Source organism: Camelus bactrianus, chromosome 1, assembly GCF_048773025.1.
Source record: "Camelus bactrianus isolate YW-2024 breed Bactrian camel chromosome 1, ASM4877302v1, whole genome shotgun sequence".
Classification (NCBI taxonomy): Eukaryota; Metazoa; Chordata; class Mammalia; order Artiodactyla; family Camelidae; genus Camelus; species Camelus bactrianus.
This window is the reverse complement of record NC_133539.1, coordinates 22501661-22526173: the sequence shown is the minus strand read 5'-3', so window position 1 is coordinate 22526173 and position 24513 is coordinate 22501661. Positions and strand designations below refer to the sequence as shown.

The 24513-nt window shown below is 36.7% G+C and overlaps 1 long non-coding RNA gene across 1 annotated transcript in view; it reads right to left on the bottom strand.

Annotated features, from left to right (window-relative positions):
- LOC123618419 (uncharacterized) overlaps positions 1-15977 on the bottom strand; it is a 243406-nt gene extending 227429 nt beyond the window's left edge. Inside the window, exon 1 of the long non-coding RNA XR_006726859.2 lies at positions 15833-15977. This is a non-coding gene — a long non-coding RNA (uncharacterized LOC123618419). The remainder of the gene's footprint in view (positions 1-15832) is intronic.
- Positions 15978-24513: the final 8536 nt, after the last annotated feature.

The window sequence follows — 24513 nt, the reverse complement described above, 5'->3', positions numbered from 1 at the left end:
ATTGAATCAAGCCTTCAGATATAACTACAAATTTTCAAGAATTATAAGAGAGAGAAGAACTTATTATGTAACCCAACAGGTATACTATTAACATTATCTAGAATGTGGCAGACACCAAAAGACAAAGCAATCCAGTGCCTTCCAAACATAAACTCTAAGAGAAAAAGAAAGACACTGAGACAGAGTGAGCAAGCAAACCTAAAGATGAAAAGATTTAAGGTACATGGCAGTGCAGCTCCAACAATACAATGTGTAGATCTTATCTAAACACTGATTCAAACACAAAAATTTTTAAATTACAAGACAACTGGGTAAATTTGCACACTGAATGGATATTTCATTTTTAGAACATAATATTTTAGGTATGATAATTATATTGTCATTGCATTTTTAAAGTCTTTATCTTTTATAGACATAGACTGAAATAAATAAAAAACAAAAAAGATTATACCTGGTGATTGTTTCAAAATAACCACTAGAGAGAGGTGGAAGGGAGGAGCAGAGATGAAAATAGGTTGACCATGAGTGGAGAACTCTGAAGGTGGGTAATGTAGACCATTCTTCTTCCATCTCTACTTTTGTTTATGTTTAAAATTTTCCATAATAAATGGCTTTTCAGCTCTATGAAATTACTATCATGATAACTAAAAAGGCAGTGAAAACAAATTCATAGAAATGGTGGCAAAGGACCAACTTATGCTGTTAATAATATTTCTGTTGACATTCTCATGGAGAAACAATACATTCTAGAAAGAGAATAATAAAATGCTCTATCCAAAACTTTGTTTGAATTTCTTTTAGGAATAACTTTTTTATTTTAAAAAAGCATTATTAGGCAAACAACTATAATGACTTTTCATTAGTAAAAAACTTTTTCAGATTCGACATATAGGTAAAATTCAATTCATAACTTTCTGCAAGCATGCTAGAGTACTTTCCTCTCCCTTTCCTCACTTTGTACCACATGATTCCATGCTATTTTTAAAGATACACAATTTGCCAAGTGGAAAATGTTCTTACGTGCTACAAAAGATAAAGAGCTTTTTTTTTTCCAGGAGTGTTTTACACATTAATCTGTTTTGCTCTCTCAGTATTGATTACATGTGTCTTTGCTCATATCTTTTGATTTTTTTTTTTTTTTTTTTGCCCTGATGAAGGATAAATCATGCTTGTGGCAAACTTCAAAGTCCTTGAAATCTTCCAAAGATGTGACTCCTGTAATCAGCCCATGACCAATGCCAGTTGTTTCCAGAACAGTCCTCCATCATCAGGGTCCCTGACAAGCTTCTGCAGAGCAGACAATTGGCTTGTCTCAACAGCAGCTGCCGACTGTCATCCCCTCAGTCTGAAACTCAAGGTCCTGTTTTGGTGTGGAGGCAGAGCTTTTCCTGGCAGCTAAAAGATCGCTAAGCGGAGGCAGCAGAGTCCAATGGAATATGTCAGAAGCCGTGTGAGAGCAAGGTCACCCTGACCCTAAATGAAGACCACAAAAAACCACTGGAGATACTGTTCTTCAGATCTGGACTTCAAACCAAAAGGAAAGTGGACCACAATTACCAAAACTTTTCTTAACCTTCAGATTAGAGCCTGGAAAACAGAATCAAAGGTCCTCCTCATTTTCTCCTCACCATCCTCCTTACCCAGGCATTGCTCTGCAATGCAGTCTGAAGGCAACAGTAAAAGAGACTAACACAGACAAACCTAATGAGGAAATGAGGACGTTTTGCAGCCATGGAAGACCAGTGCCACATGCAGTTTACCGAAGATTGCAAATACTCTTTCTGCTTCTCTGCACCACAATCATATCAAGTAGCTATGACTCACTAACCACATTTTATAGGTGATAAAATGAGACACGGCATCTCAGGGACCTGCCTGTGATTAGACCACACATTGAATAAAGAGGCAAATGCGTTCTCAGGCTGGGCTCCTTCAGGCTTTGTGTCCAGCACTCTTAGCCGCTGTTCAGTATGGTGAGGACCTGTCCATTCACCTTTCTGCAATTCTCTCACCCTCCTCTCCCCAAACAGTACAGAACTTCAAAGTCTTCCCTAACCACTCATTTCCTTGCTTGAAGCCTCACTGAGGAAGCCTCCCTCTTCTCAAGGACATGGGGAATACGAGGGTCACCGTGGTGGCTGGAGACCAAGAACTCCCAGGCACGTACTACCTACCCCATGAACCACCACCTGTAAAAATGCTACTTCCACATTTTCCCAATAAAATCCAGACAATTAATTTGGTTTATTTTGTATTTTTAATAGTGGAAATATATTCGTGATAAAAAAGTAAGAATGTCTATCGGAAGGAAATATAAATACATAGTATTCAACAGTTTTAGGATCCCTTGTCAAAAGAAATAAATGCATGAGTTTAACACAATAATGTGGTACTCTACAGAGGAAAAAAGTTTGTAAAATGTAACATGGGTTTTAGCTTATAGGGATGATATTCAAAAACATTTAAGCCAATATTTATAACCAAATGACTAGGCAGTTCCCAAAGCTGTGGCACCCATGCTGCTAGAGGGAGATTAAGTGAAGTTGGAGATTTCCTTTCAGTGGGACTAGTTCTTAAGTTTGCATAGGAACACAGACTTGTGCGGCTTTGTAGGAGCCCCACAACTGTCCCTAAAAATAGGAACAATTCATATTTTCTTCCCTTACGGGTTAAGTGTGATTTTACATAGTGAAGAGTTTGTAAAGTAAACACAAAGGAACTCTGTTAAAGTGTGGTTAGAAAACTACATCAGATGGTTAGGCCTATTTTAAGAAGTTTAAAATATTATTTAGAATAGAAAAAGACACTCCTTGTTATCTCTGGTTCACCTACTCTCTCCCACATTCATCATTTCTGAAGGTGGTACTCATCAAATTTTGCCAAGAAAACACTGACAACCTTTCCAGATTCTGCTGAAATTCAGCTTCTTCTCAGATCATTCTACCAAAAGACTCTCCCTTTAACATGATTCGCATACCTATGAACTGCACCAGCACTTACTGAATATTCTAATCGCCATGGCTGGATAATAAATAAAGTTCACTGAAAGAGTTGACAGACATATTTTATGAATCCTGAAAAAAATCAATGTTATTGCCATTCCTTTAATAAGTACTGAGGAAAGAATTTAAATTATTTGATCTACCTAATAAAGGAAAGCACGTATAAGGTAAATATTCTGGGTGATGATGTAGAAAATAATAAAGATTATTACTGAAGATTAGAAGATGTTTAACGATGAAAGCAATTCTAATTGCATACTAGTAAATAACAGTTTTTCCAGTGCTCAAATGCACCTGCAACTGTGCTTGAGGGAGATTGTGAATTAGAAATTTTATCCCAGAGAAGCTTCCACCTTTGTAAAGGCAGGCGACTAGGATGCCAGATAGAATACAGTCTTGAGTTTTTAGTAACTTAAGACTCTCATTCAATTTCACACTCTAATATTGTTTGTGATATATATTATAACGTCATCATTCCAGTGAAGAAATTTTGCCAAATTGGTACACTTACATTTACACTGTAATGTTATAAAATGCAAAAAGATTACTGGGCAAAACTGCATGAAGTTTTTATCTCAAGAGTTTTAAGAACTGGATAGGCAAATAAGTATAACCAGAGTCTAAGAGAATTCTAAGGAACAATGGTGTGAGTTTCCTTCCAGCTCTCTGATCCTCAGAGTGGAGAATCGGCTGAGACTCCAGACTTACAAGTAACATTTATCCCACTTGTGCTACACAGAGGAGTTTGTATGTTAAGAATTTTCTCATGATTATAATTAACATTATGAAAACCTTATTTCCAGAAATTGGCAAGTAAATCACATAAGTCATTAAGGTCCACCAAACAAAAACTCATTTAAAGAAAGGCAAGCTCAGAGCCCTAGAGACCTAAACTTTGTACGTTCCACCCAAATTTGCTGAATGAACTTCAAGCCATTTATCTCCTCTTTATCAATTCTTTCAAGTGAAAAAGTGAGATAATAAATCTTAGCTACCTCACAGAAGTGGTGTAAACATCAAATGAAACGATGAATATTCATGTCCTTCATAAAGCACAAAATGCTTACCCCACGTAAAGCATTATTTTGTGTATGTGTGAGCAGAACGAGAAAGGAAAGTTTGAGGTCTCTAGCTAATTGCCTTTAAAATATGAAACACATGTTGTAGTAATTATCCTTTTGTATCTCTCTCCCTTTTTTTTTTAAGAATTCTTGAGTGATGGATGCTACAGATCTGAAAATCATTATGCTGGAATATTTCCAGCCCTCCCAGCCACAAAAATGTGTCTGTCAAGCAAGGCTGAATGTTGACACAACTCCCTAAATGGTATTAATAGAAGTAGAGGTTCTAAAATATTATTATGAACATTTGTTAAAGTTCTGCCATTTCTAATTGGTTCATGGACGTTCAAGAAAAATGGTGAGTTTATTTTGAAGCAACTCAGAATGGGGAGATGAGATTTTACTCAAACCCTCTGTGTAACTTCACCTCAATTCTAGAATCATCTGATAAATTATGTCAAGTATTTCAACAGGCAATAAAAAAAGTTAGAACAGAACATTACATGGGAATTCTCATCATTCTAGACACAACATTCTTGGAAGAAAAACTAACTAAACTGTCAGTAGTGAAATTACACCAGCTTATAAATAAATCAGAGTTATTTTTTTGCTAGTTGGCCCCAAAGTAGGGTACACACACCCCAGAAAATACATAAGAGAAGCTACGGAGTTGTTGAAGAACATATTAGAATTCCTAATATTTATTCAAATGTCAGTGATCAAGCTTTATTAATATTTTACATTTAAACTTACAAAGTACATGTTACTAACTTATAAATATGCCTATATTTATGTTGCAGGGTGCATGTTTGTTCAAATGCTTCTTATTGATAGAGTCTCAAATCAAAAATTTTGGAGAAGAACAGATCCAGACAATAAGGGAAATTTTACACTAGGTTACATTCTTTCTAGAAGATACTCTAGCAGCTTCTCAGGATAACAGAGGCTACAGAGCAAAGTATTTTAACAAAAATCATATTAAATAATAATTTTAAGAGTAGGAAATGACCCATAGATCTAATTCAGCATTTCTTAAAATGGGTAAAGCTAACTATGAGGAAAGTGAAGAAGACAGAGAGAGAGGATGGTGGAGGAGGGAGGAGGAGGAAGGGAAATGGGCAGAAAATTTTCTGGAAGAGGAAGTGGAAATAGTGTAGAGTAAAGGCTAGTGCTTCATTATTAATTGATGACAAAAAAAAAAAAAAGATTTTAGTGGCTTATAAACTGTTCTGGAACCTCCTTGACTTGAGCAAACTATCTTTTTCTGTTGTTCCCTCAGCTAGAGACTCTCCAGAAAATTCATGTGCAAATCCACATTAAAGCAAGTTTTCTCTAGTATGAAAATAAAAAGAATAGACCTGCTATCCCCATATTTTCTGCCATATTGTTCTGTCTCCAGTTTGGTGCAATCTCTGATCTGAAAAAGGAGGCAACAAGCCAGTGAGTGTCCTCCTTCTTTCTTCCAGGGAACGTCAATCACACAACCTGATACAAATCATAGTTCAAGACCATTAAACCAAGAACCAGAAACTTGGACTCTAGAACTATTTGTCAGAGTATGACCTTAACAGTGCATTAACTTGAAAAGGAGGGGTTGTTCCTTTTTGTAGAATCCTAATGTTGTCCTCATTGATTTCTAAACTCTTAGCTCTAATTGTCTATGATCCTGTATTATTTCATCATATTAATCTGAAATGTGACTGTTGGGGAGCATGTAAATCCCTGTAATTTACTATGTTACTTCCTCTATGAACCTCTATGAGCATGTACCAAATGTGAACATAAAATTCACTCATACATTCATTGAGAAAGTATTTACCAATTCCCTAAGATTTGGCAGATACTGTGCTAAATTCTTCACCTACAACACTGATTAGAAATACATCTTTCCTGTACTCACACAGCTTAGGGGCTGATGGAAAGCAAATAGCCAAGTTAATGTGCTAAGGACTATAATGGAGACATTCAGAGTGTGTAGAAACACAAAGAGGAATGTTTGATCCTGATTTAGAGGGTTAAAAATTTCCTGGGAGAAGTAACTTATAAACCACCTTAAAATATAAGTAAGAATTGGCCAAAGGGTGATGAGCAGCACCAGGTGAAGAGAAGTCATTGGCACCACACAGAGAAAATAGGCGCATTTAGCAATCTAAAGGCAGGGTTGCCGTGTTTGCATCTCTGGGAAGAATCTCTGACATCATAGCCCAAGTGGCCCTCCCCTGAGCTGTGCCATCTACAGTATATGTGATAGAGGACACACCTCTTCTACACAGTTCATTACGGTTAGGTGAGAAGTATGAAGGTGGACATGGAGAGCTAAGTAGGATCAAATATAAAAGGATTATAATTTAAGTATTGGAGTCTGGGTTGAAGTATTTTAAGCAGAGAAAAAATATATATAATCATATCACCATTTTGCAGCAACTCTCCCTATATCTTGTGTCTGAGGCTCTCCAGATTCCAAGCTACCATGCCAGCCCATGTATAGCTAATAAAAGGCTGGCTGGGTTTTCCTTCTCCCAGCGAAGTGTCTCTGCCTATGTCAAGCATGTTCCTTGGATCACCTGGGTACTCACATGCAATAAGTATGCTCAGGGGTGAAAGTAACTTCTATTCTCTGCTGGGGTCAGCCTTCTCTATGCTTCATCGCATTTCAATATTTTTGCTTCCACAGCTCTTTGATGGTTTCAAGGAAAAATATGACTTTTTAGTTTAATCAATGTTGTCTCAATGTTACAGCGAGAGCAATGGTCTTTCCCAAACTAACTGAGATTGGAATTTCTGACTTCTATTTTTTTTCTGTTTGGAGAGGTTCCCTATACTGCATTCTTTACTTAGTAAAGCTCCAAACAATGCCAGATTATTACAGTGCCTGATTATCTAAAAAAAAACACGTCATCCTAAATTACACATTTACATAACATTTATAAATCCATTACTGTGGGGAAACAGTGTAGTCAATGTTTTTCTCTTTAGGGATCATCAACAAGTTACAGTAAGTGCTTTCTTTCCAAGTGCGAATGACAAGAGTCAATCTGTTTACTCCTTTGACATTAGGAAGATCGTGATCATGGCTGAAGCCTGTGTAATGAATACCCAGTGGGCTCACATTCTCAAAACACATTCTTTTACTTCAAGCATTGCATACCATCAGCTGCAATCATTTATAACCTGACAGCCGACACTGCAGATGCCTCTTGTAGCTCTCAACTCTGTCCCTGGGGCTTCTCTGCTACCACCTCATGGGACTCCTTTAAGAACTGGCTAAGACATTCTGACTCATACACAAAGCAGAGGTGTGGGGACACTAACACCACAGGGCAATCCTTGACTAATGAGGAAAGAAGGGAACCAGTGGATGAATACTCCCCTCTGTCATGACTTGCTGACCAGGTCTGAGATCCTTCTAACAGCTCCTCAAGGATCTCCAGGAGGACTGAGCTCCCATTGCCCACAGAGGTTATTAGCTCAATAAAATACCCTTGGATGGGCTTTCTCTCTTCCCCTGTTTCACTCTTCCCAGTCCCTAAGACTGTTTCTTATGATCACTTCTCAAAATAAATTGCCTGTATCTAAGCCTCATTTAAAGCTATGCTGTGGGGAGCACCATTGCTGAAACAGCCTGGGAGAGTTGACCAACATTTAGATGGAAGAAAACAGAGACAGGCAGTTCATGATTTCAGAGATATGAAAAGACCAGAACTGTCAACATCGCGTCAGGAAAGAACGTATCTTTATAGCAAGATATTTCTATATCTTTCTTCCAATGCACACCCCATGCTAACAGTATAGGAATGACTATTTTTAAATTTTTTTAAATGCCAAACATTTTAAGAAAAGTCAGGACATACTTTTATATACTTCCATTTGAAATGTCAACCCTTTAACACACATACAAAAAGATCTACTGCATTAAATAGTGTATTCAAAAATATTATAGAACTCATAAAAAATTCACAGAGCACCACAGGTCATTACATCTGACAAGAAGACACAAATAAGACACAAATGTAATGTAATGTCTAATGAAGATCTACTTTCACTTAAGTGTGTGTGTGTGTGTGTTTGTGTGTGTGTGTATATATGTATGTGTCCCAGGTGAAAGAATCTTCTTACCCCGATCCACCCTACACCCTCCACAAGCCCAGAACTGAGGAATGGAGAATGTACACATGATGAGAGTAAATGTGGGCACTGAAATGGCAGCTGGAAGGCTGGGTAGCCATGGTGACACCAAGGAGTTGCTGATTTCCATCAACCCCTACTTCCACTTTTCACCTCAATGAAACTGCTACCATTATCTGTGTCATTGCTAGAACTACTACTGATAATAATCTTTTATATACACAACTTATACTTTACTAGTAAATTTTTAGTAAAAACCTCCTTGGAAAATATTGTTGTTTTTTCCTTAATCTCTAACCTAAAATATAAATAAAAATTTAAGCAAATGCAGCTTTAAGACAAGTCCCCCAGATACTCTTCTTTCCTGACAGGTCATATCTGATCGTTGCTCCCATATAGAAGTACAAGAGTCAAAAGGTAGGGCAATAGTCTCAGGGAGACATGATGATGGACTGAAAAAGAGCAATTGAATAAGAATAAAGGAAAAAGGCGTGAAAAATACTTAGGAAATAAAATTGTTAGAATGTGGTGACTGATTAGATGTGGTGGATGACAGATAATCTAGCACATACTACTAGACATTGGTTTAAATTCCCTTCCAATCAATTTCTAATAGCAGCTGCTAGTGAACAGCTCTCTGTAGATGATAGAAAGTCTTAATTAGGACGAAACATAGTTTGATGAAAAAACCTTAGAAGATCAGAGAGAAAGAGGGACCTGGGGAAAACATAGAAATGATGATCATTCAATCTTGTGTGGAGGATTAAAGAGATAAAAGGCATTTGTACCCTATAAAATCCAAGAGAAGCACAGTCAACTCATATCTACCTGGAATAAATACAGCTGCTCTTGGACCAAACCCTCATTCAATGCAGGATTTCACTCTTTAGTCATGTAGCCCACTAGTTCTAAATGGGTGAATCTCCCCCAGAGCCATTCGGCAATGTCTGAAAATACTTTTGGCTGTCATAAACTGGAGTAGGGAGTACTCCGGGATTTTGTACACGGAGGTCAGAGGTGTTGCTAAATATCCTATAATGCACAGCACAGTCCTCTACAACAAAAAAATAGCACAAAAATGTCAATAGCACCAAGTTTGAAAAACCCTGAAACCTACTGACATCAGAAATATCAAACTCAGCACAAAGGCACTTGTTATGTTGTGGGAGTCACTAAGAAAAGTAAGTCACAGGCCCCGCCCAGAAATTAGAAAACGCTTCAACTCATGAATGTTCAATATAAGAGCAGCTGTTAAAATAATAACTCAAATAATAACAGAAGACTTGCCATAAATCAGGATGTCTGTGATTGTTAATAAATGGTACCAACAGATAAGTGCTTGGCGCATTTTACAGATTTTTCTAAATTGGAGAGCAAAAGCCAGCCTAGGAAAAACTAGATACTTTTTGAACAAGGCAAAACCTGTGGTATCCTGAGAAGAAATGTTAGGATTTAGATCCTCAAAGAACCAGACATCATCTGACAGATAAAACAGCATACACTAGAGCCTTATTTTGAGAAAGTTCAAAAGTTGTCCAGAGAATGAAAGGTGTACTGCATTGCTTAACCAGTAGAGCCAACTAGGCTGGTAAGCAGTTTAAGGCCACATTGTGGAGGATCATATTTTCTTTAACTAGAGGTGTAGTTTGGAGCAGTAGACTAACAAGATGAAATTTGTATTTTAGGAACTGCAAGTAGGTGTCAGCATGTGTAACTATCAGAAGCACAGTGAGCAAAGAGAGAACTCAAGAAGGATAAAAATGTTTCAGCTATGACATGATAGATTCTAGCACCAAAATGGTGACTCTAAGAAAGAAGAAAGAAGAGCTAAGAAGGGCAACTTGAGGAGTAAGAATGGACAGGTCTGTTCAGATGTTTATAAGGGTAAAGAAGAGTGTGTAATGGAAAGCAATATGTTTTATTAAAAGGAGTACTGAAAACTGACCTAAACCAATCTGGCCTTTTATCTATGGTGATTCTTTTTTATACACAATGGTTGACTCTGGTGATCAGAGGTAGGGGATGGCTCCAGATGATGATGATGACAACGACAATGACAACAGTTATGTCAGGTATCTCCCGGGCACCACAGAGAATTCTCTCAGCCTTGCCTGGCTCTTATTTCAGCCCCTGGGCAGCAACAGTCCTGCATAAACTCTAACCAGCTTCTTGTAGGTGCCTCCCAACTGCACCTTGTCTCAGGTCCAAAATCTGTCTCCTCCCTCCTCATCCAGGGCTTTGCTGGGTGGGATTCTGTTGTAATCTGCCTGAGGCCCATATCCGTACAGCCTGGAAGTACATAGGAGTTAACACTTCGTGGGGGCACACGTTAGCCAATCAAGGATGGAAGCCAGTAGATACATGCTCTCTATCCCCTCCCCCTTCTACAGGGGATCCCAAGATATAGTTTCTACTGCTTCTCAGGTGGTCCTAGTGGATCAAGAAACCAATCTCCTGCACCTACTGGGTGGTCAACTTAATAAGGCATCCTTGCATTGCCTTTTTCTTCTTTCTGCTTCCTTCCACCTGTCACCCTCACCTGGTTCTCTGTGGTCGCATACCCCAGTAAAGCACTTTCCCTTAACTCTTTGTTTCAGGGCTGCATTATGAGGAACCCAGGTAAAAGCAATGATTTTGATACGCTGATGATCATGATAATAAATAATATTGTTGATATTGCCGTGTCAGTCACTATTACAAGCACTTTTATCTTTATTACGGTCCTGTAAGGTTGATCTTAATATTCCCAGGTTTACAGATGAAGAAACTAAGGCTAAGAGGAGTTCCTGCATTTCTTCTTCGGTAAGATCTTTGACAGTGACTTGTTGATTTTGTGCTCGTATCACACACAGCACACCCAGACTTGTGCCGTGTACTTCATCAAGTCCCCTTTCTGTAATTGGTGCTTCTTACTGATTTAGCAAACTCTGGGCACCGAAATCCAGTTTCTGATAACAAGAATGGTCCTCCTAAATATTTATAAGGTAACAATACTCAGAGGCATTCTTAAAGCCAGGATTCATCGAGGTAAAATAATTTGTTAAGAATCACTGGATATTTGTTCTGGAATAAAAATGATATACTCTATGAATTAGTAAGTAAAAACATTATTATAAATACAGCAGGTTTAACATATTATATTCTGTAAGCCTGTTGTTAATTTTTTACTCAGGTTCACTTCAAGGAATGGGTGGAACACTGGCCAAGAACAGTTAAGTATGACGCTTCTATCCTGCTCCTGTTCAGACCGGTTTTCTTCATGTAATACTCTTCCTCGGTGTGCCACACCAGTGGTGTGCTTTTCAGTCTCCATCGTAATGATGGCTTTCTGGTGTCAGAGCTTCAAATTCAACTGCCAAAGCATTTTGAGTTTCTCTTGGAGTTTACAATTAAGTTTATCATTTTCATTAACCGACTAGTTAATTCATTTTACTGATCATTCACTACATGCCAGGCATTTTCAAAGTATGAGCTAACTTTAACCCTTACACTACTCTATATGAGGTATTTATACACCCATATTCATTTAGGGAAAGTAACATTCTCAGAGATACAAATAAATAATTTGCATTAGGTCACAGAGCAAGTAAGTGGCAGACACAAGATTCAGCTTCACTATGGATCTTTGCAAGATTCAAGCAAGAGAAGCTTGTGGTTCAGAACTAAGGGTACAACTGTTGCATTTCTAGAGTGGTGCTTCTTGGGAAAACCTTGGTGCATGTTGCCTGTTTAAGTTCAGGTGCTTTAAAGGAGCTCTTTAAACCGGTCATTATATTAGTTACCCACATTCTGTTCATACACCAGCAAGCAAGTGGGAGATATATTTTAGGGATTCCTGAGATTCAGACTCCACAGGCCTTGCTCAGTCATCACCTTCATTCCCATTTGCCCAAATCATGGGGTTGGGGTAGGAGGATGAGGGGCTCATAGATTTGCAAGCTTCCATCTCTGCCAGCCTAATACAGTACAGTGGGCTGGCCAAGAGCCCAGTCTTTAGAGTAAAGCAATCTCAATTAAATCCTCACTTCTGTTTCTTCCTCATTGGTTGATCCTTAGCCCAGGTACTTAACCTCTCTAAGGCTTCTAATTTCCTTCTCTGTATAATGGAGAAAACAGTAGTAATTATTTCATAGGTCTTAAGGAGTAAATGAGATAAATATATGTATAACAATTAGTTCAGTACATGACATATTGTAAGTATTAGGTTCATACTAGTCATTATGATCATCTCATTAATTCCCCAGTGTGTTCAGCCTTTGACTAGTTTCTCTTTCTGGTGATGTCAGTTAGTTTTAGTGCTCTACCATCTCCTGAGTCAATGCCATTGCCCCTCCAGCCTTAGTTCCAGCTCAGATGTGTGAGGTGAAGACAATTTCACCCTTGTGGTTGGCCTGAGTATCTGAGTTGCTGCTTCTTTCCTGTTTAGTTATGTCACAGGAGGTGGAAAGGCCAGGCAAAGTATAGTTGTTTAAGATCTCAGGATCTGCAGCCAGATTGCTTGGGTTTTGCCATTTAACTTCTATTCTTCAGCTTCTTCATCTTTAAAACGGTGATACTAAGAGTATCTACCACCTTATTACTAGTTTTAGTTTGGGAGGATTAAATGATTAATTCAGAAAATACACTGGGTGCCTAGAACACTCAATAAATGACAGGTATTACTATTGTTTATCATGTGGATATGAACAAACTGAGATTCAGAATTACACATCTGGTAAGTGTCAGAGTTATAATTTGAATCCAAGTCTTAACTGTCTAAACTTTTAAGATTTCTTGTCTTTGAAAAGTGTTCTGTAAAAGGTCGTGCCATTTCAAAGAAAGAATACCTTTCCCCTGCGCACTTTCTCATTGGTACCACCTCTTTGTGCCTCTGGAAGGCAGCATCTTTCTGACTGCTTGCATTTGCAAGCTGCATACTCCACACCATGCTTCAGGTTGAGTTTCAGAATGGAGTAGAACTGAGTTTGGACACTTTATTTGGGAATAATGGAATTTGAAGGTAACTGGGAATACCTGGTAGACTTGAGCATTTTTAAATTATGCTGAGCATTTTTAAATACTGATGGTAGAAACAATAGAAGCAGAGTTTAAAATAAACATCAAATTGAAAATTCCACTATTTATAAAAGACAAGTGGAAAATAAAGAGCTCTTGCAAAATAATAAGAGAATGACACACACTATGGTAGAAAAATAAAGTTAAAGGATAGTAAAAGGAAATTTACAGAAGAAATAGAAATGATCAATACTTTTTAAAACTTGTACTCAGATGAATAACCTCTTTTAAAAATAAGGTGTCAAACCTATAAAATTGTCTACTATTTGAAATAATCTCCATTATTTGTGAGACTATTAAGAAATGGAGACTCTTGACAGAGGGGTATAGCTCAGTGGTAAAGTGCATGCCTAACATGCACGAGGTCCTGGGTTCAATCTTCAGTGACTCCCTTAAAAATAAATAAATAAATAAACCTAAGTACTTCCCTCCACCCCCCCAAAATAGAGACTCTCATCTTCTACTGTTGGGAGCACAGATTGGAACAGCCTTTTTCAGAAGCATTTCTGCATTACAAATATTTCAAAAGCACATCTTGTGACTTTGAAATTGAATTCTTTATACATTTCCTAAGGAAATAATTACTTAATTAAATGAAGGTTTAGCTGTGTTGATGCCCTTTACAATTTGACTTATAATTATAAGAACAACAGAATCAACCTAAATAATGACATTTTATAAAACAAAATATTGTACAGCCACTAAAATGAGTATATATTATATTCATGCATGAAAAAGCTCAATATATACTACAAAATTTTAAAAGGTAGTCTACAAAGCAATGTTATAATATAATCTTATTTTAGAATGAAAGATATATACATGCACTTTTTAAAATAAAAAATTATATGTGATAAAATAACAAAATGTTAATGGGGTTTGTGCTCGGATAATGAGATTTTAGGTGAATTTTTTTTTGTTTATCTGTATTTTCAAATTTTCTACAGTAATATTGGATAAAGTGAAGCACACTAATACAAAAATATAATTGAAGTACTGAAAGAGATTCCAGTAGGAGAAAACTATTCTGTAAGGCAATCAAATTCTTTGGAGAAGAAAATATTAATTCATTTGACCAACTCCTACTCTAACTACTATAGCTTACAAATTATAATAAACTCTGAATGCTTTTAAAATACGTATGTGATTTCAATAGAAGTAGATACTTTTTAACATAAATACTGTACTTGGAAGACTTCTAGTTTAAAACAGCATCCAGTTAACTGACCTTGATGCAACATTTCTAAATTTCCCACAAAAAATATTTGCAAATACCCTGAAAAATGCAAGACCTTATAATGCTACAAAAAACTTGGTTTGCAAGAATTTACTTACTTATATTCTTAGGGAACGAGATTGAAAAATGAAATTAGTAGCCCCCCATGCCATATCTGTCTGAAAATATGTCTTTCGTTCCCCTGAAGGTCAACCAAGCGCCAGGGAAGGCAGCGCAACACAATGGCTAAGAGTAAGTACTCTGGAGTGAGGTGGTGCTTGTAAGGTTAGACCAAGTGCATTTGAAGTTGACATCCTGGGTTTATGGCAACTTGCTGGAAACACCAGTAATGCAATTTTTACAGAAGGATAAAGAGGAGAGAAGAGAAAATTCATAAGACCTTGGCTGTCTTCTACACACAGAAACAAAGGGCCATCATTGCCTTGCTAATCAAAAGTAAAAAACCAAATATATATCTTTAAGGATTAGAGAAAAGGGCACAGATATGAGTAGCCTCAGGAATTTAAAATTGGAGGAACAATGTAGATAATTATGAGGTGTCTTCCTTTTTGGCAGTTAATTTGGATACATTAATCATAATCAACTCTCTTTAATCAGAAATTGGGATTTCCTGAGGACTTTTCATTAATTGCGAACCAGAGCGGTAGGCAAATTCTTCTTCACTGTAGATCAGAGTACTCCTTTGTGGGTTGTGTTCATATCCCGCAGAATTAAGTTCAAATAGAATTTTTACTGAATTTTGCTATCATGTTACCACACACCCCCATTAATTTATTACTGCTAATAGGAAACATATGTGTCTTTAAAATGGCATACCTTGAAATGACAGCTAATGAGTAAAAGTGAGCTGCTACGGGTACGACTGGGAGCGTATAGGTGAACGGTTTAAGGGCTGATGTTTTATTCAGCACGGAAGCAGTTAAGCCAGTTCCCTGTTCCCTATTTTGCACTGCCTTCTAAGGACATTAAAACAAATTATATTTCCTTATAAGATTTAATGTTTAGCTTTTCTAATTTTACTTTTATAATGAAATCGAAGTAGGGCTGTGTGCAGTCGTTTGGATAAAACTGAAAGTGCCAATAGCTATATTCTTTCCACTAAATAGCAGCCCTTTTTGTTTAACTTTAGTAAGTGGTCTGATAGTGTTATGCAAAAATCCTCTACCTCTTTTGTTGGAATTTGACCCAAAGCTTTGAAACTGCAAGGGAAATTGCTTATCGTAAATGGAGAATTCCCAGAAAGAAAAGTTTAATTGTAATGCAATTATTTGAATGTATATGTTTGTGTTTGATGATATATATGTACACACACACACACACATATATATATATCTGGAAGGATCATTACGTACCCTTTTGATATTTACATTTAGTAGTTCATATCCTTTCTGTGTAAAGGCGGTTTTTCCAGTGCAGTGGTTTCCAGAATCACTCTTCACTTTCATCATGAACTTCTTGAAAAAGTGTGAGGGGCAGCCTTGGTCAGACAAAAGCAGTGGTATGAGACTCAGTGACCAAAATCTCTTGCAGGTTCTGAACCTGTAAAAAGCACACAATTTTGCCCAAGTCCTTTAACTCCCTAAGCCTCTTGTTTCTTCAATCATAAGATTAACTAACAATAGTAATTATTACTTTTATTAAAATAGCAGTAGCTAACATTTACTGGGTGCTTGCCATATGTCAAATAGCATGCTGTAAAACCTCATTTCATCACCATAAGGGCTCCATATACAGTAAGAATTACTTCCCCATTTTACTGATGAGGACACAGAGGTACAGAGAGAGTTGGAAGCTTGCCCAAGTTCTCATAGCTAGTGAAAGGCACGGCCAGAAAATTTACCAAGGTCCAAATTAGCAATAAAAGAAGCTGAAAGGCCCCTTCAGTTCTAAAATTCAGATTAAAACAGGAATCACCTGCTGAATTATAGCTCTACATAAAGACTGGCTTTTTTTTAAAAAAGCATTATATGAAAATTATACTTAGAAACAAACATATTAGTTCTCAAAAGTATTTCCTGTTGTAATAACTTTATAATGATAGGTGATATAATTTATTTACTAATCTTTTTTAAAAGCTACTATTTGAAAAGAGGATGACCTGTAATTTTTATCTAAAATACCAGGCAGTGTAATATTACTTCTTATTAATTTTCAATTGAACATTCTCCTCTTTTAAGTCATGTCTACAATTGCCATCTGTGCCCCATCTTGGGTGTGCAGTTGAAATCTCTGAAATGTAATTTCATTATTTGCAAAGGCAGAAACAATGAAACTGTGCTCATATTACTTTTGGTAGGGCATGTACTCTAAAATGTTTAGCCTGAGAAATGAAATTCAAGTCAATCCTACTTACTATCAGCTTAGAAATCGCTAAAAATTAGAATCACTGCAAAATCCATTCAAGAGTTTGAGTCTCTCGGTAAATCAGGACTGTCCCATTTACTAAACTTCTGGGAACAATGAACTGCTTTTACAGTTTTCTTACCACCACGTTGGAGCCTATCCCCCATGGTTTTGGTCACACTAAATTTTGACTTGTAGTATTTTCCTCTTCTTGGTAAACGCTTATGTATCCCTTCTTTTGTTCTTTAAAACCAAGCTTTGTTTCACCTTTTTCTAGAGCATCTTCCTCATGCCCCACTAAAACTGACACATACCTTCCTACAAGACGGTATATTACTTGTTTCAAGCAGATCTGGTATGTAAAGAAAGAACCACAAACTCTCAAAGGCATACAATAATCGCCATGCTTCTCACTGATCTGTGCGTCACCCGGTAGTTGGTGGATCTAAACTGGCTCTACTGGCCCCTTCTGCTTCAAGCTATGAGTGCAGCTGGGCTTGGCTTCTTGCTTAGGTATTCCTTCTGAGGTCCTGTTTCTACTGGTGATGAAAAATAAATAAATAAATCAAGCTCCCACTGCACAAGCACATTTTGTGCTACTGCTTTCATTCTATCTCCTAACACCCTTTTAGCAAAAGTAGGTCATACAGACAAACCCAAACTCAGAGAGTTAGGGAAATATACTCCACCTCTCTGACTCCATAACAAGGCTTTGAATGCACAGAATTAATTCAAGAGAGTAAAAGTTGTGACCGATAAGTAAAGTACCATGGAATAAAAACCACCTCTTGTTCTTCTTTATTTGTATAGCCAATGCCTGGAATTGTGCTTGACCATAGAGAATACTCAAGATGTGCTTGAGGAATAAATGTCTCTGACACTGCTGATTATGTCCCCACATTCATCCATTTTGTGAAGCATACTCCAAATCACATAAAACTGTAAAAGATTTTAAAGAGAAGATAACGACTGTTCACTCTAATTTACTGAGACATGAGACTTTCAATAGCTCCCAAACAGGAATACAAAGGTAGAGACTTTCACAGAGTTAACTGCCAGGTTATAATTTGGGCAAAAGAGTATATTGTAGTTGCCTTAGAAGTGTAACTCATTCATTTGTGTTTCTGGTGTATTGTTTCCCAACACAGCTACAACAACCCCTCCATTCTCACATGCCTCTTTGCAGTGTGCCTATGCCACTCCTTCCATCTAGAAGTGGAGTCTATTTCCACTCTCCTTGAATCTAGGATAACCTCATGACTTGTTTGACCAATAGAATATGGGAGAAGTGACCCTGTGCAATTATGAGCCTATGTCTTGAAAGGTCTTACAACTTTTGCTTTTGTTCCTTCAGAATTCTCCTTTCATGTAAAGAAACTCAGGCATGGCAACTAAAAAATGAAAGATCATGTGAGAAAAGGCTAGACACTTGGAGGAGACCTGAGAAGCCCTACCAACATTCAACACCAAAGTCCAAGAAATATGAGTGAAGCCATCTTGGAGCCTTCAGCCCCAAATGAACCACCGCAGCCAACACCAGGTGAAACAGAGACAGGCCATCCCCACTGTGCTCTGCCTGAATTTCTGATCCACAGAATCGTAAGTAATGAAATGGTTATTGTTTTAAGCCACTAAGTTTTAGGGTTTGTAGCAAAGCAGTAGATAACTAAAAGAGTGTTTAAAACTATGCTTGAAAGAACCAAGAAAACTGATGCTCTGAAATAAACCAAGTCGGATCATTTTACAAATAACTATTACAGAATTGCTTTATCTGACATAAAGTACATTTTGTATTAACATATAAAGAAAATAAGCACAGAAACGTTCAGGCAAAAAGAAAGCAGACCTCCTACTATTTCTTGTCTAATCTTGAGTGTATAGATATAAATATTATCCAGTTTAACTTTGTTAGAAAAATCAGCAAGCTGTCAGAGCATTTTAAACATTAGTAAGTGTCATACAAATGATATACTTGATATATTGCAATTTTAAACGTCTCCACTTTAATCTAAATAATCTTTGTACCATTAAAATATCTCCAGTTTCTATAAACACTTAAAAATTAAACACTTAACCCCATGTAAAAATAGTAATCCATAAGTAAGAAATTAGAAAGACTCAATTTCTAGAAAAACCCAACTGGCTATTTTTGAAAAAAGTCCACTTATAATATGAACTTAAAGTAAACTGATCTTCTGAAAGGTGTGATTTCAAATCGAGAAGAAGAGGTAACATTTTTTAGGAATACTGTTTTTCCATCTCAGTAAAATGAAAATGAACTCATATGGATGCCAAACTTCTTTAAAGCTTGTGTAATGAATGTAAAAGTAAACACATTTCAAGTCTGAATTCAATTCCAACTGAATATATTACAGGGCAAGTATGTCACATCCAATATTGAGGGAAACATGAGGCTTCTTAGGAGGTGTAAACACTTCTACTTTAGCAAGTCTAATCTGATTCATCATCATCAGTGAGCAGCAAAAAAAGAAAAAAATACGGATACTTTGGAAAGATTCCAAAGATCATTAAAAGTGACAGGAAAAAGTGCTATTTATTTTGCATTTTGACTATAGAATTAGCAACAGAAGAGCATTTTAATTAAGGTTACATTCATTTCCCCATTATATTTTCTAATGCTTATTGTTATGAGCTCCTGGCAACAGGTTAAAGAGAATCTCCCTCCAATTGTGATCCTTCTTCCTGAGGGAATTCATGCCACTGTTTACGACGACTATGGTGGGACTCGCAGGGGCCATGGAGGGCAGAGGCATAACCAAGAGTCATTCCACGCTCAGTATCATGTAAGAATGACTCTGAGATGATCCACTCCATCTCCTTTCTGCAGTGCATGTGGTATCTTGGCTTTTCCCTTTGAGCACTATGAACAGCTCATAATTTTGCTCAGAAAGACCCACCTATCTTTGGATATTGTGCACAAGCTACCCTATCCGCTACTTATTTCCCAGCAAGCCCCAGCTACAGTGTGTTCTTTGAAGGTGTGCATCGCTGCATCCTTAAGCCATGTTTTCAGGTTGCTATTGCTCTTGTTCAGCTCACCATTCAAGAAGCTTGCGGCTATTTGACTCTGATCCTTTATCAGGTCCATTCCAGTCGAGAATGACACGAGTTGTGCCATGATGACTTTTCAGTCAAGGTCCTATTTCATTGATGAGTTAATTAATGAGATTGGATGAGCTTGAATATGTTGCTTATCCTCACTAGGCCATATGTCTCTTAACTGCTATGAAAATTATCACTTTTGCTGCGTCTGGTTCTCCCCACTTCTGGACACACGGTGGCTCCTACTTCCTTCCCCTTTTATATCAGGCGTGACTGGTTTTGGCCAATGAAATATGAGAAGTGGCATGCAGTACTTTGGAGCAGAAATTTTTAGTGTCAGTGTGCAAGTTGCCATGTTTCCTTCCTAATTTGGCAATTATGAAAGCATATATTGAAATGGAGCCTCTGTCAGCGGTATCACTAAGTGATTAGAGTGAGCAGAGCCCCCAGTCAACAAGGATGAACAATTACCATTTATTATTTTAAGCCACTGAGACTCAGGGGTTATTGGTGGGGCAGCATAACCTAGCCCTTGTTGTCTTTCTCAGTGCGAGTACAGCTTTCGCAACACTTACTAGGAAACATTTTTTCAGAGGCGTCCCCTGATTTATGCTGTATTTAGGATAGAAGATGCATAATACTATTGGCAAAAGAATTAATTCTGAGAAAAAGAAAGGAATGCATTTGAAGCTTGGTTCCTCATCAGAAAGACATTTTCCCTATCAAATGTTTAAAACTCCTCTCCCAAGTACAGTGTAGCAAAGAAGGCAGCACATAAAAAGATGACATTCATCAAGGAAGAGAGAAAGAGGGCGCCATGTGAACAGAGAGAGGAAATTCACTTTGATAACTATAAAATAGCAAGAATCCTAGCAATCTTAGAGGAGAAAGCAATCATCTCCAACAATTCATAAAAGTGATAAAGGCTATATTTTGAACAAGTCCATTAGTAGAGGCTGAGAACTAGAGCCCAAGTACCCAAATGTGGCATCACAGTACAGAAGGGAGTGGAACAAGACGACTATGGAAGGCAGATGTGAATAAAAAGAGCAGGTTTTAAAAGAAGACCAGCATCAAATTTTAGAAAATGATTTTTATGTGTCTTAATGAAATAAATTAGAAATGTTATCAGAACTCCAAGGCACATGAACTATAGTTGTTGTTTACAATCAGGCTTCATTCCGTCACATAATGGAGGATCTCTTTTGCCATCTTGAAAAAGTCACAAATAAAAGAAACCCTGTCATTGCTATAAATGCTATCAGGCACCTACCTTGAATAGAATATATACACTTTCCAGAGGTTAAGTCAAGGTTATGATGCCCAGAGCAAGCAAACCAGAAAAACAGCACAAGGCACCTTGAATCGCCCTACTTGTTTCTGCCTGCATGGTATCTGTGGGTTCCACATCGTCAAATTCAACAAACCGTGGGTCAAAAATATTCAAAACACAAACTTCCAGAAAGTTCCAAAAAGGAAAACTTGTATTTACATAGCATTTACACTGTATTTACAATTATTTACACAGTATTTGCATTGTATTAGGTATTATAAGTAATCTAGAGGTGATGTAAAGAGTCCAGGAGGATGTACATAGGTTATATGCAAATATTACACTTGAGCATCCACAGATTTTGGTATCCACAGGGGACCTAGAACCAGCCTCTTGAAGGCACCGAGGGATGACTGTATATTTCACAAAGTAGATAGCCTCTAAAGCACTTGCCAAATTTAAAGTATTTAAAGTAGGATGAATCTACACCTCACTAATGAACTATTCCTGAAGCTAAATATATTAAGAGTCTTACCTCACAGATATATGTGATTGCTTTAGTCTGGTCTATTGTTTAATACCACATTGGTTACTAAATTCTGTCTGCTAGCCTCAAAGCCCTATACTTAATTGAAATGCTAGTCTTGTAACTTTTTAAAGCAGTGGTATTTTGTGACACAGAATGATTTCAGTGAACTCCGCTTAAGAAATAAATTTGGAATTCTGTTATGTGGGATTTTTAAAATCAAGGGCTACCAGTACCTGTATAGAAGATGGTCATTACTCCTTTTTATTCATAACAATTGCTATCCCTTACTGAGTGTTACTATGTCCATGTTCAAATGGCTAGAAAATGACAAGGCTGAAATTTAAAGACTTTCTAACAACAAACACTATTTTTTTTTATTTATACCACACTGTCTCTATTTAATTAAGCAAGGGTAATTAAAAGATTATCTTGCACTCTTATAAAAGATTGTCTCTCATATTCCTCCCCTTATTCTTATCTAAGTCTAACTGTTGCAATAGATTTGTTTTTCCGTCCTTAGTTTTATGCTTTTTTGCTCACAACCTTTCCTTCTTGGTTTAGTCAACAGTAATTTTTTAAATATTCTTTTAGGCCAGATATTTGTCTAACCTTTAGAGACTCGAAGAGACTTAATGGTCTCAACGATTTTAGAATCTGGTGGAAAAAAAAAATCACTACTTGGTAAAGCGAACACACCGGCTTCCTTCACTGTTTTCTGAGTGTGTGATAATGAGGAAGATCTACATTCCTTTTCTTGAAACCATGAGACCAGTGGAGTCTTGGAGAATCGGAGGACCAAGTGGGAGATTTACCAATACTGGTTGAATTTCCAGGATTCCAGGATTCCCATAAACCATGAATAAGCTGTGGTAGAGAAAGTGTAAGTAGAGGGTAGGCTGTGAAGTTCTACTCCAGCCATTCTAACTCCTACTACATATCTGAATATAAACACCTTTTCTGTTTGGAAAGGGGAGAGCAATGGGAGCTTTCTAATGTGACTTTCCATGGCTAAAAAGAAAATTGTCTAAAAAAAATCATACAAGAGAGAAGTAATAACTTTCAAACAAGATTAATATGAGTTATGTCTGAGGAGGTAATGACTAATAAAGTTTACACCTCTATGAAACATGTAATCTTTCATTTTTATATGGATGTCTAGTATATGACTTTCCAGGTTCTCAGAACACATTTTCAGTATTCTCTGAGGTCTTTGGAGGGGGGTTAAGCTTATGAAATAAAGTGGAGGCTGAAAAAGAACAAGCATATGGAGTTCAAGGGTTACAGAATGAATCATGCTCTACCAAGTGTCCATTTACACAGTTACAAATGGGATTGGGTGGCCATTTAAAATCTCATAAGCACTTTTGATTGTCCCTGTCTAAACCATAGTAGTAATAGCACTAGTTTTAAGTTTCATGTGAATAGGAGACACTGAAAATTATGATCAATATAGGAGAAAACAGTGAAAGGAGGGAGAAGTCCAAGGGCTATGTCCATTGTGAAAGAGCTGATGAACTAAATAGCATTAATATTTAGAGAAACCAAATGAAGGCCTGCCAGGTAGAAAGGGCAGGAAAACTTCATCTGTATTTTCCCAGGAGATTAGTCTGGAATTAACGTGTAGAAAATACAAGGAGACAAGGATCTGAATAGGAATGTGAAAACAAAGCTGTTTAACAATGGGGAAAAAAACTCCCTATTAGGCAGGGAATTTCCCCTCATTTAGGGTATTTTTAAAAAGTGCCGCATACCTCACTAACTTTATAAAACACTTTTGTTGAGTTCAGATAAGGGACTGTGCTATACTAGCATCACACATACTGTATCATTTGGTACTAACTAAGTCACTTTGACATCAAAACTATTATTGTATCAATTTTCCAGGTGAAGAAACCAAAGTTTAAAAATATTTTTAAATGCTCAATGTTTATTATGTACTTTTACATTTTCATAAAAATATTAGCACAAATAAGGGGTGAGAGAAAGGAGCTATAATGGAGTAAAGTTTTTGTATAATATTAAAATCAACTTGGTATTAATCCAAACAAGATTTTTTTTAAAGTTAAGATGTCAAGTGTAATCTCCAGAGCAACTAATAACAAAATGTCAAAAAAATATAGTAAAAGAAACAATAAGGAAATTAAAATGATATACTAAAAAAATGTCTATTTTTTTAAAAGAAGGTAGTAATGGAGGAATAAAGGAACAAAATAAACGTAAGACATAAAAAAACAAATACCAAGACAGCAGACATAAATCCAATGGTATCAATAATGACATTAAATGCAAATGGACTAAACACTCCAATCAAAAGCAGAGATTGCCAAAAATCAATAAAAAGAAAAATGATCCACCATATGCTATCTACAAGAGACACACTTTAGATTCAAACACATAAGTAAGTTGAAAGTAAAGGATTATAAAAAAAGACATACCATGCAAATAGTAAACAAAAAGAGAGCTGGATTGGCTATATTAGTATGAGACAAAATAGACTTTAAGAGAAAAAAAATAAAACAGGAGACAAAGAAGGATATATTACAATGATAAAAGGGAAAATTAATTAGGAAAACATAACAATCATAAACATAAATGCATTTCACAAGAGCCCCAAAATACATGGAGCAAAAAATGGCAGTATTGAATGGAGAAATGAACAATTCAAAGAAACACAGACTTCAGCACCCTACTTTAAATAATGAGTAGAACAACTAAGCAGAATATCAGAAAGGAAATGGAGACTTTCACAACATTGTAAAAAAACTAGATCTAACAGAAATCTATGGAATATTACCCACGAATAGCAGAATACACCCTCTACATAA